We start from the raw sequence: 16,209 nt of genomic DNA on the forward strand, positions 1-16,209 counted from the left end.
ATATTTCTTGTGTTCCTACACTGACACATACATTTGTCAGAATGAAACTTCGTTCTAAGCTACTTGCTGTCTTTTACTTGGGGGCCTTCTTAGTGAGGCCCCCAAAGGAACTGGTTTGTAGGTAGTATGCTTAATCCCAAACGAAGTTCCAGGGCTGGGAATGTAGCACAGTAGTAGCATTTGCCTAACATGCATAAGCACCCTGGGCTCAAGCCCCAGCACTGAAATAAAAGGAAAGAAAAGGGTTCTCAGTGTGGTTTCCTAGTAGCTTCCTGGCTGTGACTTGAGGTTCTGACCCAGAGCATGCTGGGAGAACGTCCAAGGGACACACTTTCTTTTCTGGCTCCTTGAGAGTGGAGCACTCCATAAATGGAGGTCGGTGCACTTCAGACAGCTGTGTGGATGGGGAGTGCTTAGGTCACTCACAGTTGTATCTGGAGTAAATCTTATTTTTCTCTGGTATTGCTACAGGGGTGAATGACCAGAAATGGGATTCAGGGCCTTCCCAGTAGTGCCTACCAGAGCTGAGTCCTTGCTTGGAGGCTTTTATCCTCTGAATTCTTTAAGTTGGAGCTTTTGCCCAGGCTTGAGCAAGACTACATCACAGCTGGACTGAGGCACAGTTTCTTACACTGACTGGATGCATAGCTCCGCAGGGCAGCACCCACACAACATGCTCAGGGTGCTAGGCTCAACCCTCAGCCCTTCTCAGAAAGAGGAAAACAAGTGGTAGGTAAAAACTCTACATGAAGAGACCTAGAATGGAAATACAGCCATGATCAATTAAAAGCAACTGCATGGGCTGAGGATATAGCTCAGCAGCCTAAGCACCTGCCTGGCAAGTACAAGGTCCAGAGTTCGATCCCCAGTACTGCATGCCATGCTGGCCCCAGAACCCTAGGCAAGCAGTGCTGGTCCCAAAATCAGGTATGGTGCACACCTGTAATCCCAGCACTGGGAAAAGCTGAGACAGGAAGATAGCTATAAATTCAAGCTACGTAGTGAGATCTGGTACCAAATAAATTTTTAAAAAGCAATGATCAGACCGGACAGATAGCTTGGTGGATTAAAGCGCCTGCTTAGGCAGACGCATGGACCAAGGTTCAATCCCTGGAATACTGTGCCGTCCCCGCCCCCGAGGCACACTGAGACAGCAATTGAGACTGGGTTTGGTGGTGTGTGCCTATAATCCCAGTGTTTGGGAGGCTGAAAACAGGAGGATCACTGTAAGTCCAATCTGTGTAGTGAGACCCTGTACTAAATACATAAAAAATAAATGAACAAAAAATGCAATGGTCACTGCAACACCAACAGACAGAAAGCATGAGGCACAACCAACAGAATATGCTAAAAAGCTGAGAAAGAAGACAAACATTTGGGGAAACAGAAGAGAGAGAGATGAGAAAGATGAAAGAGAGAAGGTCAAATTAAAGGTTAAAACGGGGTGGAAAAGAGAGAAGCTAAAAATTAACTATTACAAGGAGAAGGAAAGAAGCTTTAAAAAAAAGATAAAAATAAATACTTTTCAAACCAAACAAGTACAATCAAAGGAAAAAATCTTCCTCCAAAAATGTGAGTGCTCCATCTCTCTTGCCCATGAATGCTGCCCCTGACCACCAGTGTGAACCAGGCCCTGGGGCAGAAATCTTGCGTGTGACCACTGCCATTGCCACCTTCACCGTTTCCACACACAGTCACACACAAAAGCTTCTTCCCTGAAAAACCTGGTGGTCTCTGACAGCCCCTCAGTGTCACATGGGCCTCAGAGCAGCTCAGTTTCAGCAGCCCCTCCCCACCGCTCTGAAGAGCAGGCGGCCGGATCACCTGAAGGAAAAGCAGTGGGGGACCTTGGACTCCAGGCGTGACCAGCCCAGCCTTCTCCCGCAGATGCATCCTGAGCAGAAGGGACGCCAGCCACATTGCTGCACAGCGGGGCTCGGGCTGCTGGGGCCTCGCCCTTTTCCTTCATTTCACTTCTGCCCCACTCCATGCCTTGCCTTGTGTCCAGCGCAGGGAACCTTTCTCACCCTCTAACGCCCTCTAAAAAGTCTCCAGGTTTTTCTCAAGTTTCTGCTCACAACTAAACCAGGGCCTCCACGGGCTCTGCCTCAAAGACACCCCAGTTATTCTTCTTTGGCTGATGGCCCTGGGTGCTTCTAATCCCCATCCTAGAAGGCTTTATTATCTTACTGATTGTTTTGGGATACACAAATTTTTAATTTTGATGAAGTCCAATTTACCTATTTTTTTCTTTGCTACTCCCACTTTTGGGTACTATATTTAAGAATTCTCTGCCTTATCCAAGCCACGAAAAGATACCTTTATATTTTCTGCTAAGAGCTGTATGGCTTTAAATCTTGTAGGTAAGTCGGTGACCCATTTTAAGTTAGCTTTGTATGCAATGTGAGACAGGGATCCACTTTCATTCTTTCAACTATGCCAACACTGTGTGGAAAAGCTTATTCCTTGTCAAAAAGCAGCTGGTAGGGCAGGGATACAGCTCAGCAACACAGCGCCTGCCTGGCAGGTGTGAGGTCGTGAGTTCATTCCCAGATCTCTAAACTTCCAAATTAATCTACCTCTCCACAGATCCATGCTTATGCCTACACCTCAGTATGAATTACTGGACCAGTGGAAATTTTGAAATTAGAAAGTATGAATTTTCTAACTTTGTCCTTTTTCAAAATAATTGTTGACTATTTAGAGTACTTTAGGATTCCATGAGAGTCTACAGACAAGCATTTATATTTTCATGCACAAAAAAACCTGCTGTTGGATTTAAAAAAAAAATACAAGGGCCAGCCAAACAGCTAAATGGATTAGAGCACCTGCAAGCAGGTGCAGGGGTCAGGGATTCAATCCCCGGGCCTGCCGTGCCAGCCCCACCCCCAGGGCATGCTGAGATGGCAATTGAGATTAGGCATGGTGGCATCTGCCTGTAATCCCAGCTCTTGGGAGGCTGTAAACAGATGGATCACTACTACTAGATCACTATGAGTCTGGTCTAGTAGCGAGATCTGAACACCCTGTGATCCTTCCCTAAAAAATACAAAAATAAATAAATAAATAAATAGCAAGCAAGAATTATAGGAGAAAACTTAACAAAACTACTAGGAGCAGTATAAGAATTCCAAAGAAGAAATACAAATAGAAAGATACAATACAAGTTAAAGGAAAGCAGGATCTCAAGGACTAACTAATCAAGAGAGGGAAAGGAGAAGAGCTAGGAAACATGACAATGTCAAGCCATACAGTTATACATAAAAGATGAGCAAGGCAATGATCCTGAGAATCTTCAGAAGATTCTTTAATCTAGGAGTTAATTGGAAAGATTCTCACCCTGACTAACTATATATACTCATACCTGCGAACTAAGCTACTACACTGCAGATGGTAATTTGTAATAGTGGTTTCATGTTTGGAGTGCCTGTCATCATGGTATTCTGAATATGGGCGGCTTGTCATGACATGCCATTTACTGCTATGATGTCTCTCAAGTAGGTGGATGTTCAAGAAGAAGGGGGTGGTGAAGGAAAGCAAGAGACAGGAAAAGGAATATTGTGGGACTGTCCTGCTTCAAGGTTGTATATGGTGAGATTTTTGGACTTATGTGCAAACATGAGAAGTATATAATTCTTTATCCTATTTTTAAAATATAATCTAATTTTTCAATGTTTTTTTATTATATTATGTAGGGACTTAAAGTTCACCATATCAATACCTAATGAAAAATACCTGTTCCTTATTATGCCTAAAATGTTTGAAATGCAGTGAGATAGTGAGGTTAAGATTGATAGCCTAAATCGTTTGATAATAACAATAAGCTTGTCTTCTGGATGGTTAACAACCTAAGTCTGCAGACCAAAATTAGAGAAAAAGGAGGGCTACAAGGAAAGCCAACATTTTGGCCCTAGCCTTCTAAGGTCAATTAAGACTCAGGACATATGAGAACTTGTACTGTTACGTCATGTACCTTGGTAGTGTCCCAAATTTTCTGATCAAGAAGATTATGGGGCCAAAGAGGAAAGTGATCGATGATGTAGAGTGTGCCTAAGGAGAGTCACATGAGGAGAAGACACTCTCTCAGGCTTTCACAGAGAACACATTGGCCAAGCATTGGCCGTGACTCATCCACATGGCTGCACTGACAAAGGTTCTCCTGAGGGCATTTCACTGACCTTCTCAGACCCCAAAGCTACAACTCTTGTTGTACAGGTCCTGCTTTACCTTGTTCTTAACCATCCAGTAGAAAAGTATGAAGACGAAATATAGGAAATAAAGCCATGCTGTTATGTTGAGCTGTGGGGGATTCAAGTCAATAATTTCTGACATTGCCAGTTAAACAGAAGACCCAATGCTATTATGGGCTACTGGACTCTTTTAGAATATTTTGCTGAGTTTACACACCTATAATATTCAATAACGGAACTTAGAAAAAATGGGGTATACCGATGAATGTCCATTTTGTATCTGTGTATTCAAAGTGGTTGGGATAGATATATAGTTGCATTCTCTTAATGAATAGAGTGATTTGTTCTAATGGTGTTTGTAAATAGGATCTCAAGTCTGCATCTTGTACAGCAATTAACCACTAAGAAGAATATATGCAGTGTATTATTTGTTGAAACTGTACTTCCGATTTGATTTGAAACTATCTCATTGCTATCTGTTTATCAATAAAATTTTGAAAAAAAAACTACTAGGAGCATCAAAGGCAGTGAAAATGGTACTAGGTGCAGGGCAATTATGAACATGGTAGGACACAGGGAGAATGGTGAGCATGTGCTGAAGATACTAGGGGAGAAGACCTGCTGAAATTTTGATCTTAGACAAGCGCCTAGATAAAGAAATAATGGGACAAGACTTCTAAACCAAACTATGTGCTTAAGAGTCATTCTCATCATTGGCACTGTCTCTGTCATCCTCTCCTTCCTCAGCCTCTTTTTCATCACCCTTGATCAACTCCAGCTGGTCCTCCGTGCAATCTTCATTTTCATCATCATCCAGTTGATCCCCCTCCTCAGCAGAGTCATCTGCAGCACCCTCAGACTCCATCTTCACGTTAATCTCATCTTTATTCTGGGAGGTGGTCTGCTCCTCTTCGGACTTACCATTCTTCATCTCCACTGCTTGTTTGCTCTGTTCCTTTTCAATTTTCTCCAGGCTTTCCAGCACAAAATCCACTCTTTGTTTTATCTGGGTCAGCTCCTCCTTAATGGCCTGAAGGTCATCACCTTTCAACTTTCCAGACTTGGATGAAGATCCCCGCTGGCCACTCTTAGAATTGAAGCCACTTTTGCTTCTTCAGGAGGTGTTTCCTGATGCATGCTGGCATTTCGAGGGCACCACAGCCCAAGCAATAGGAGGAGGAGGAGGAGGAGGAGGAGGAGGAACATATGCTGGGTAACTGTCCATCCTGTCATAATAATCACGCTGAAAGTCGTAGTCCAAGTCAGAAGAGGAGCCGAGTAAAGGGGACGGAGCAGGGTGTTCTGGGGCCGACCCAGACGTCTCCGCTGCAGATTGTTTCACACCAGCTTTTCCTCTGCTCACTTCTGGCTCTTCAGCCAGATTAATACCTAACACCTGCCCAGCAATCATCCTGCCATCCTCCAGCTGCAGCAGGCGGGCATTTCTCTCATTAATATACTGCAAAGCCCTTATGAACAGAGCAACCCACAATTTTGCCATACTTTGAGAAGATGGCCTCCAGATCAGATTTCTTCACCACCAGAGTGTTCAGATTCCCAAAGAACACTCGGAAATTCATGGAGTGAGGATCTGGCTTGTTGGTAACATTACTAGCCATCGTGTCTGAAGATAAAGTTGTGGACAGTGACAAAAACTGTAGCTGAAGATCAAAAAAATCTCACAGGAGCGAGATGAGAGAAGAAATTTGATTCCAAATCTCCTACTCCCAGGTTCTACGTGATGTTGACTGCTGCTCAAGGTCAGCAGCGCAGCAGCAACCACTCAGGCTCCGTCTCTTCACAAAATCTGCTGTAGGAATTTTGATAGAAATTCATTTGAATCTATTGGTCCCTTAATGAAATATGGCAATCTAAGCAACATTAAGTCTTCTTAACTACAAATACACAAAGTTTCCATTCAATTAGGCCTCCTTTTCAGCAATTTTTGTAGTTTTCAATGTATGAATCTTTTCTCCTTGGTTAAGTTTATTCCGAAACATTTTATTCTTTTAGATACGAAATTAAATGGAAGGATTTTCTTTTCCGAGTGTTTCTTATACATGTTCAGTATGTGCTCTTGGTCTCTGAGTGTTGATGTTGTTCTGTGCAGCTTTGCTAAATTCACTCTCTAGCTTTCTTGGGGGTTCCTTGACTTTTTTATACATAGGATCGTATGTTCTGTCAAGAGAGGTGGGTATTTTCTTTGCAATCTGTATATCTTTTATCCCTTTTTCTTGTCTAGCTGCTCTTGCTAGAGCAACTTCCATACAGTAGTGTGTGTTGGTGGTCAAAGCAAGCACCCTGTATCTTCTGCATCACAGGGAGCTCTCGGAATTTCATCACTGAGTAAGGTGCCAGCTTTCACGCATGACCTGCTGCAGTCAGGACTAAGACATTCCCTTGTTGTGTTGAAGAACTTCCTTTCTGTTCCCAGTTTTGTGGTGCTGCTATCACAAAGGATGTAAGCTTTTGTCAAATGTCATCTGTGTCTATCCAGATGACCATGTGGGGTTCTGTCTTCCTATATTCTATTAATATGGTGTGTTCTTGTCCAATTTTATATTAAACAGCAACCTATTATATTTTTTAAAATATCATCATTGCAAAATATGTATTACTAGTTTCTGTGTGCTGTTTCAAAGATTAGCTGATTGTCTGTTTGGCTCCCAGCATTATTCTAAGTATTAAAGTTGTGCTAGTGAACCACACGACAGGGCAAGACTTAATCTCCTAGAATAACATCCTGGGAGAGAAGACAGAATAAGCAAAATAGGTAAAACACAGAGCAGCTACACAGTGGTAAGTGACAGGGAAAAATGAAGCCAAAAAGGCAGGAGGAATATAAAGCAGCAGCTGAAGTTTAGGTGAAAAGGCCAATCTCATTCACACACTACTGTTTATATAGAACTGCAGAAATACAGAAAATGCTTTTAGTAAAGAGGCAGGAGCTGCCTCCATGAACTTAGTGTCTTCCCCACAATAACCCTCTGCCAAGCCACAGCCTCCCCAGGAAGTCTCATTTGTTTGTGGCTTTGTGTCCTCGCTGACGCACATGACCCTGATGCCAAAAGGGCTGTGATTGTTGGGAGCCAGTGAAGACACAAATGAGACCAGACAGTGCCCTCCTGAGCCAAAGTAAGGCTGCAGACCCCCGAGTGATGAGTGGAATGAGTGGCACTCCGAAAGCAACTGCTTCGCTGTGTTCAAACTAATTTCCATCCCCTTTATTCACTTTGATAGCTGATGATACTCAGAACATGTATTTATCTACAACTCTATGGGCAAATTTCTTGATACTATGTGACTGTGTAAGGAGTTATAAAAAGCTAAATTGTCTCTTCATTTGTAACTCTAAAATACCACACAATTTTACCATATTTGTCCTATCTTCAGAATAAATATCACCTGTAGCATGAGGCTAAGAGAGCTCTGTGGCAAACTGACTCCAGCACGTAAGCCAACACTGAGTGTTTGACTGGATCAAATCAAAAGAATGCAGGTACAGGTTTCATAAAACCAGGTGCTCCACAGGTTACACATGACCCCATTTAAATTATGAAGTGGAAATGTATTTGTTGACAGTTCCAGAGGTCCCTGCAGGGGGGCTCCCTGGGGAAGACACTGTCCAACTTTGGGCAGCAAGGCAGCTATCTCTGGCTTCCTGGCTCCACCTGCCTCTCTCTTGTGCATGCCGACAGGAAGTACAATATGAGCAGCAGGAAGCCTGCATGGCCTGCCTTGGGCAGCAGCCAGAAAATTAGCATGTCGCCATGAGGGGCAGATGCACATGAATATGGAGCACAGGGCCTCGCTTTTCTGTTCAGTCTGGCAAACCACGAATCTGCGAATCCAGTTCTGTTCCAAACTCACGGGGATGTGAGGGAGGGTGGGGATGGAGGGGCTCAAAAGCTCCGTCTCCAGGGATTGAAACTCCAAAGGAATCAGGTCCTGTCCAGCCTAGGGTGCACATATTCCTGGGGGGAGAGCCTCCCCCATCCCAGGTGCACTTCCTGGTGAAGAGCCTAGAAACAAAGGAACCCTCGGAGTATTCCACACAGCACAGAGCGCTAATGCTGCATTATCAGCTAAATAAAGAAAAAGGAAATCTCAAGGCACGATTTTTGAGCCCAAAAGAACAAATACAACCCAACATTTAGCAAGAGAATCCAAACATGGAAATGAGATTATTGGTTAACATGAGCCCAGATAATATACAGTGAAAATATGCAATGCCTACTTGTGTTGATCAGATTAGAACAATTTCTATAGAAAACTGTCTGCTCATAAACACCATTTATGTCAACATCCCCCCTTCCATGCCGCTTCTGTGCTGAGCTATTAGCTATCATTCCCTTTTATAAAAGTCCTAACAGGAAATGTGGCCAAACAGACAAGAGCTCCCAGCAATACAGAGAAAGAGTTCCGCGCGGGCAGAGATCTGCCTTTCAAATTCAGAGATCTCCAAAGCTCAGTTTGTACTTGAAAGTGTTGTCTTTTTGTTACCTAGTAAAAAGCTCATTCGTATTTTACAAGAAAACCCTCTAAGTTGAGAGGAATAGCCATATATAACACTAGGTAGGGAAACACGGCTGAAAGTGAGAAAGAAGTCTATTTTACCAGCTTCCTGGCCTGGACTAAAGCTTTCCTTTATAATTATAATTTAAAGTAGCTTCTGTTTTTTCCACACGCAACAAGCAGAAATTTCATGAAAGGCTGAGAAGTACTACCCACAAATGCAGAGATTATGCCAGAGAACATGTTCAGAAGCCCATTTTTAAAGCTTGGGCCTTTTTCCCTTGTTCTGCAGCACACATTTCTTAGTGGTTGCAGCCCCAAAAGATGGAGGGTACTGCGGGGAAGCTAATGGAGCAGCCACAGGGGGCTTCATGCTGGGCTACTGCCCACAGCGCGAGGCAGGCGAGATGAGGCCCAGGTAACTACCCCCAGCTGGGGAGAAGCATCAGAGATACAGGGGTGAGAAGACACTGGAGATGCAAATCAGAGTTACCAGAAGGAATGACAGCATCCCAGAAAATGACAATATTTGTCCTTTTTTTGTCACATGAAAATGTGTTAACACCATTTTAAAGACTGTGTAGACATAAAAATAACATGATGCAGCTACCACGTAGGCAAGGAACAAAGGGACAGAACCCTGTTCCCTTCCTCAGTCACACTCCCACAAGACACTCACAGTGGCTCTCTTCTGAATATCAGGCCCAGGGAGCTGCAAGTGGACTGGGGAGGCACATGGCCTCTGAGAAGTGAAGGAAGGGCTGTGGAAGAGCGAGAAGCTGGAGCCAGGGGAGGCGGACTGAATGCACAGGACGCACAGCAACGTGGCCAGCCCTGAGGAAGGCCCAGCTGGTCCAGCAGCCCTTGCCCTGTATGTGTGTCCACCAAGTGGGGTACCCCAAGTGCCACCAGCACAGAGCCACCATGTTCTCCATGGAGATTCAGTCGAATCAGGAAACATGATCATGGAGCAGCCAATCAGGAAACCCACTCCTTTCCCTTAAAAGCCACCCACAGTGGCTGTCCCTGGGGGTCTGGACTTCCTGTCATGCTCCCTTAAGAGCCCAGAGAAGGCTACATCCCAAAGCAGAGCTACCAAGGACCAGGTCTCCCACAGACACCTCCTGGAGAAATCACCCAGCCGTGCACTGGGTCCAGCAGGCTGCTCCCTGCCAAAGGGCAAAGTCCTGGCTCCTCTGGGACTGGCAACTCGAGACAGGGTTGGCGGGGCCTCTGCATTTTTAGGGGATGCCCTTCCCTTAGTCATTGTAATGAACTCATCCACCTTATTGTGCCAAAAACCCCTTTCCAGGGAGCTTTCCAAGGCTTGAACAGCCATGGAGCAACGAGGGCAAGGCCCACCGCACAGCTCCCAGACTCCTTGCTCCAAAATCACTCACATCACTGTCAAAGCCTCCCTATTCACTGAGGGCTCCCAGCCCTGGCTGCACTTCACTCACAAGCTTGGCATTGTGACCAGGGAAGCAGCCTGACTGACAGCAGGGCGGCTCCACCCAGGCCTGCTGCCTGCTGCCCGCTGCCCGCTGCCCGCTGCCCACTGCCTGCCGCAGCTCCGGTCCTCCACAGCCCACTGGTGGCAGACGCCTGGAAACCTCCTTTCTTGGACTCACTGCCACTGCCCACTGGGGCCTCTCTCACAAGCAACCCTAACAATCGTGTCCTGGCTCTACTATAACTGCAGGAGACACACTGTCTGCCTCCCGTGGGAATGTTATGGGGTTCCAGCCCACTTTCTAAAGGCAGCAGGGCCAGCTGGGTGCAGCTCAGAGGTGAAGCTCTTGCCTAGTGTGTGTGCAAGGCCTTGGGTTCCTCCAGGCACCACAGAAACACAAATACACAAAATAAGGCAGGTTGGACATCCCTTTGGGGAACAATACTACCATGAAAACAAGCACAGGACGCTGGTCCTGAGTGGTGCAGCCTCTGCCTGCACGGGTGCCTGCAGTGCACACTGCATGCCACCGGCTCCAAAGAAGCCAGATAAGGGTCCACACAATGTCATGACTGTCCCTGGTGAACCAGCCACACAGCAACCCTGCAGATGGGGTAGAAGGTCCTGGGAGGAATGGGCTGCAGAGAACTATCCCACGAAGCCGGAGGCTGCAGTTTCAGCAGGCATGGTACACACTGGTCTCCAGCCAGACTTCTCCTGAAGACTCTTCAAATAATCATGTTACTTACGAAGAACTCCCTCAGCAGAACACACATCCAAACCCATCGCACTGATGTTACTCTCCGAAGTTGCTGGCTAGGTGGCTTGGTGAGTTGTGAGCAGACCTGGACACTGAAGTGGCCCTCTTCACCGGCCAACCAGAACATCCTACTGTGGTCACTGCTGAGAAAAGCAGAGCAGCCGGTTATTTATGCTGACTCCTTGCTGGACAACCCCTGAGACAAGCAGCACTGGCATGGGTCCTCCAGGAAAGTGTACAGGGGAGCCCGCACACTTCGGACTTGGGGTCCAGGTTTGCAAGACACAGAGACCAAACAGCCTCAGATCTCCAGGATACACGCCATGGGGGCCCTGCCACCTCCGCTTCCTGCCCCTCAGCCCAGGATGCTGAGAGCTGGCCCCAGGCCCAAGGCAGCCTCTGCTCCTCCCCAGCTCAGGCCTCACAGAGTACCACCATGGCTGCACCCTGACCTTGAGCAGGCTCCCCCTTCTCTCCAATCCTCCTGGATGGTAGCCTCAGCTCTGAGGTAACCACACTTGCCCTTCTCCCTTGGTTCACAGTATGAGGGCCTCCGCTGTGTGTGAGCAGGGCTGGGACCCAGTCACCCGTCTCCTTTTTTGTTCCGGTGCAGCCCACAGTCTCACATTCTTTTTACATAATCTGAGCAACAGGAACCGTGGCCTTTGTTGAAAAGGTGCCACTCTGCCAACGTGGGGGCCACCAATCTGGTGACAACCATCACAGAGGCTGCTACTCCTGGGAAGCCTACCTTATTCTTTGTCTCTCCTTATCACTATTCACTCCAACACTTACACAGAGTAAGCCTAAGGGCTGGGCAGTGTGGCCATGGGGTTGCCTGGGATGGGGTCCCTCAGGGTCCCCACCAGTGGGTACATGCACTGCATCTCCCAGCACCCAGGCTCCAAGACCCCACCCACTCCAGTGCTACAGACTCTGGCCCACAGCCTCCTGGGCCATCTCAAGTACCCCAGGCCAGAAAGGCCCCAGAGCCCGCCACCAACCCTCGCCCTCGCACCCTGCGCTCCACAAAATCTACCAGGACACCATACCCTGCTGCTCTCTGGACCAATCTCTGCCTGTGACTACCTCAGTGGTGCTTTCTCTAGAACATCCCCCAGCCCTGCCCAATTACCTTTCAATAATAACTTCTCCTTCAGCAACTTCTGAAAACTACTCTGTCCTAGAATCTTGCTCCCTTTTGAAGATGGTAAGTGCTCAGGCCACTTGTTTCACCATTTCCAATTAAAACATCCCATCCTGAGAAGAGATGGGAGGCACAGGGTTCACAGTGCACGGTCCCTCCACTGAGGGGGCACTTCTGCTCCCTCAAGGGCAGACTGGTGGTTAGCATTTTGGTTCCATCAGCCCCTCTCTCCTCGTCCACATGTCCACAGCCTGGTGTGTGTGATGGTAAAGGGTCTTTCTGAGGGGCACTCTCAATTGTTCTTCCACAGGGATGGGACAGCACCGACTCAGGTTCCCATTGAATGTCAATGGGGGCACTCCCCCCACAATGCTGCCACTGTCACCCACAGCCCTGCTGGGCCCCAGCCCGAGGCCCTCTTCAAGCCCGGCTGGTGGGCCAGGCGGCGGGCAGAGTCTGCAGTCCACCACACCTGCCAGGAACCGGAGGGTGAGAGCTCCAAGGCTCAGCACAAGCTCCTCTTGCTTCCAACTTTTAGGATAATTTAAGTGTGAATAGAAACTGCTGGATACAATCCATGTGCAGGTAGTCATGTACCTGTAGACATGGCTGCCTTCAGAGACACACAGAAACCTCAGTCTTAAATCACAATAATGCAGAAGGACCACAAATTATTATCATATAATATTCCCCGTGTCTGGGAACACCACCCAAAATACGAGCTGCCTGGGAGCAGTGTCCCTCCCAAGGCCACTGGGCCTTCCCCTGAGCAGACAGCCTAGAAGGCAAAGCAAGGATTAGTGGAAGAAGACCACTGCCCAAGGCCACTGCCCCTCCTGCATGACTTAGCAGGGCTCCTGAGAAAAGTCACAGGGCAAGGACAGGTCTGCTCACGGCCTTAACTGCACCTCCTAAAAATCAGCATTGCTCTTTCCTCTCCAGAGATTGTAAGTCACTTCAGAAAGATTTTTATTTCCCTTTTCTTTCTGAGAAGGTAGGGGCAAAAAAGTCACCTCTCTCTCTCTCTGGAAAAGCTCTTGGACTTCACTAAGAATGGAGGAAGAGATGAAAAACCAGTTCTCACCAAACACAGCCCTTAGTTTTGCCCTTTAAGGACTGTGCTGGTCTCCATGGAGATGTGCTCTCCAGCCCTGCAGGGTCACCAGAAGCCCTGAGAGGTCGCCAGAAGCACGGGCACAAGCCCCCCTACTGCCTCAACTGCACATCCAGGGCAGCTGTGAACACCAGCCTCGAGCTGCACAGTGCTCCCTTCCCCAGTCAACCCTTCTAGATGGCAGGGTTAAAGCAAATGTCTGAGGAAAGTGTGGCTACCGAGGCACAGAGACATGCTCCCAGCTGCACTTCCAGGAGCACAGAGTCCGTCCCATCACTGGGCAGCAAATCCCCTCAGCTCACCTCACCTGGCTTTGCCCCAACACAGCACCCTCCCTACTGTCAGACTGCTATGGGCAAAGCTCAGTGCAGGGACCTCAGAAAGCCTCGTTCCTGCCTTTCCTACAACTCCTGCTGGTCAAGCAGCGTGGTGGGGCCTTCGCCCAACTCTGCCACCCCAGCAGCAGAGCCCATGACAGCACCCAGCCTTTCAAAGACCCCAGACTCCTGAGCACCTCCCAGAATCCACGGCTCTACCCCATCAACGGCCAGTCAGGACCAGTGGCCTCCCCCAGAGCACCACCGATTTCTCAACATCAGCACAAGCCATGTTGTGACTGACTGCATCCTGAATCAAGTGACACCCTTCCTTCTACCTCAGGGCTCTCTGGCCTTGGAGGGTCGCATCAGAGAGAAAGCACGCTGCAAGCACGAGAGAGCACAGTTCAGGTCAACAGCACTGCCACAGTCACTCCACGCCCTCCCTAGTGCCTCATAATCAGGTTTGTAGTAAAAACTGATCAGCAACAGCAGCTCTTTCTCTGAACATCCCCCGCCGAGACCCCGGGAAGCTGTATCGGGCTGATTTCTGTCTGATTACAGGAGCACTGCCCTGACTTTACCCAGCCACTTAAGCCGGCGTCTCACTGCGTGTCCTCAGAGACCAGGGCTCCGCGCCGGCAGCGAGTGTCTAGACAGTATTCATGACCCATCTGTCTGACACAGTCAGTAGACGCAAACTCTATTAGAACTGCAACCGTTTCTGCCTCTTCCTCCTCCTCCTCCTCCTCCTCCTCCTCCTCCTCCTCCTCCTCCTCCCGTCCTTCTTTCCCTTTTCGAAGCAGGAATCTGACACTGAAAATTACTATCATTGTTGCAGTTCTCAAAATAGCACCACCAGACTTTCATTAACATCCACACTAGACTGCTAAATATTTAAAGAAGTGGATGGATTTCAGAAGTGGGAAGGCCCCCGCATGCTGGAAAGCAGCAATGGAATTGTCACGTAAATCTGAGAGGCTGCTTCTCTCAGGGTAAATTTAGTGTCACAGCAGGATGAAACCATGCCTGAGGTTTACTAAACTTTCTCTCCTGTCTGTTCTCTGCCTTTGTTTATTTGGAAAGGCAGAATTACTGTTTGAGACCCTCCCAGGTTTTCACTGATCAAAAAACTATTTTGAAGAAAGAAAAGCAGTATATGAAACGGCCGCGTGGCAGGACCGGCTGCGACCCCCTCTGGGGTGGCTCACTGCTCCCCTCCCCTCCTGAATGGCTGGTCCTTGCCACCACATGGGGCCAGGGAGAGCTCTGTGCTGCTGGCACAACCCTGAGCCACACCTCTCCCAGCCTGGAGACCCCCTTACTTTAAAGACTGCCTGGCGTCACCTGCACAAGATCCATGGCTGCATCCATCCTCTCTGCCTGGACTGGAGGGGCAGGGAGTCCCACAGAGCAGGCAGGCTCTGGAGCAGAACAGGCTCTGGAGCGCTGTGAGCTCTCTGTAAGCAAGCACTCTGCAGCTGGCCGCCAGGACTAGCATCAGGATTGGGAGGGTGCTTCAGAGTCTGGGGACAACCCAAAAGACCATGCCCTGGGTGCAGCATGAGCAGGCAACCTGCACCAGCACCGCTGGGAACTGAGGGGTCTCAGCAAGCACCTGCTGGGGACCTCAGCATCGGGGCTGCGGGCCTCCAGGCCAAGGACTCCTGGGCTCAGTGAAGGGCAGGGTGGCACAGCGCAGCGAGCCCACTGCCCGCCACACCGTCTACCTTCATGGCTACCTTCCCAGGAGCAAAGGGCCAGGGCCGCCCTCCCAGGCCACCGACAGCAGGCATGGACGGAACCTAGGCAGGGCAGCTCCTCATCGATGCAGGAAACTCGAAGGCACCCAGTGCTGTCAGTGAGCACTGACATGGCAGGGGTCCCAAGTGCATTCTTCATCATCCACCTGAAAACTCAGCGCTAACCAAGATTTTCGGTGTGCAAATCCCATGCATAACTTCTCCAGGCGCAAATACTCCCGTGGCCCTTCAGAATGGAAGGCTGCTTGATCTCCATACCTAGACCCCTGTACACCTTCTAAGAGCTCAAGGATGAATCCCTGTTTTACTAGGAAAACACCCTGAGAGAAAAGCAAGCAGGCAGATGCCCAAATGGAGAATCAAATCCACCACTGAGTGAACTCACAGCTGAGTCTCTGTCCCAGCACACTCAGTCTGGCTGTGCGGCTACACAAGTCACCTGCCTCTGGGGCACCGCGCTCCTGTGGCATTGCCTGGGGAGGACATGGCACCCCACCTGGGGAGCCGCACACCTCAGGCATGAAGCTGAGCAGATGCCTCCAGCCAGCACTGTTCTGGCTGCTTCACCTGTGCTGCTCCATGAAATCCTAAAACCACACTTCAAGCACGAGGCAGACAGTGGAGTCCTCATCAAACTGAAGAGAAAACCAAGGCACGAGGAGCCCAGTAGCCTGTCTCCCCCGTGGTACCTAACAACGGTGGGGTCAGAACCAGAGCCTGAAGCTGCAGGAGGCAGCTGTGGTCGGGGACATAGCGTTTGTGAACACAGCTGTCTGTTACACTGTGGGAGAAATGGACACAGAGTGGAGACCTCCTCTGGTCAGCAGAACAGGTGGATATGCACCCACACACCTTACACGCTCTATGCACGCCCTTGCACACCAGCCTACTTATGCACACATGTCACACACAGACCCAAGCACTTGCAGGCCACAGACACGCATGGTAGA

General features: G+C 48.7%; 1 protein-coding gene and 1 pseudogene across 1 annotated transcript in view; both read right to left on the reverse strand.

Moving 5' to 3' along the window:
* Ldlrad4 (low density lipoprotein receptor class A domain containing 4) overlaps window positions 1–16,209 on the reverse strand; it is a 324,839-nt gene that overhangs the window by 104,745 nt on the left and 203,885 nt on the right. The gene's annotated exons all lie outside the window — the stretch shown is intronic.
* Window positions 4,885–5,986, reverse strand: LOC101569339 (annotated as a pseudogene).

Source organism: Octodon degus, unplaced genomic scaffold (assembly GCF_000260255.1).
Source record: "Octodon degus isolate 3935 unplaced genomic scaffold, OctDeg1.0 scaffold00295, whole genome shotgun sequence".
NCBI lineage: Eukaryota > Metazoa > Chordata > Mammalia > Rodentia > Octodontidae > Octodon > Octodon degus.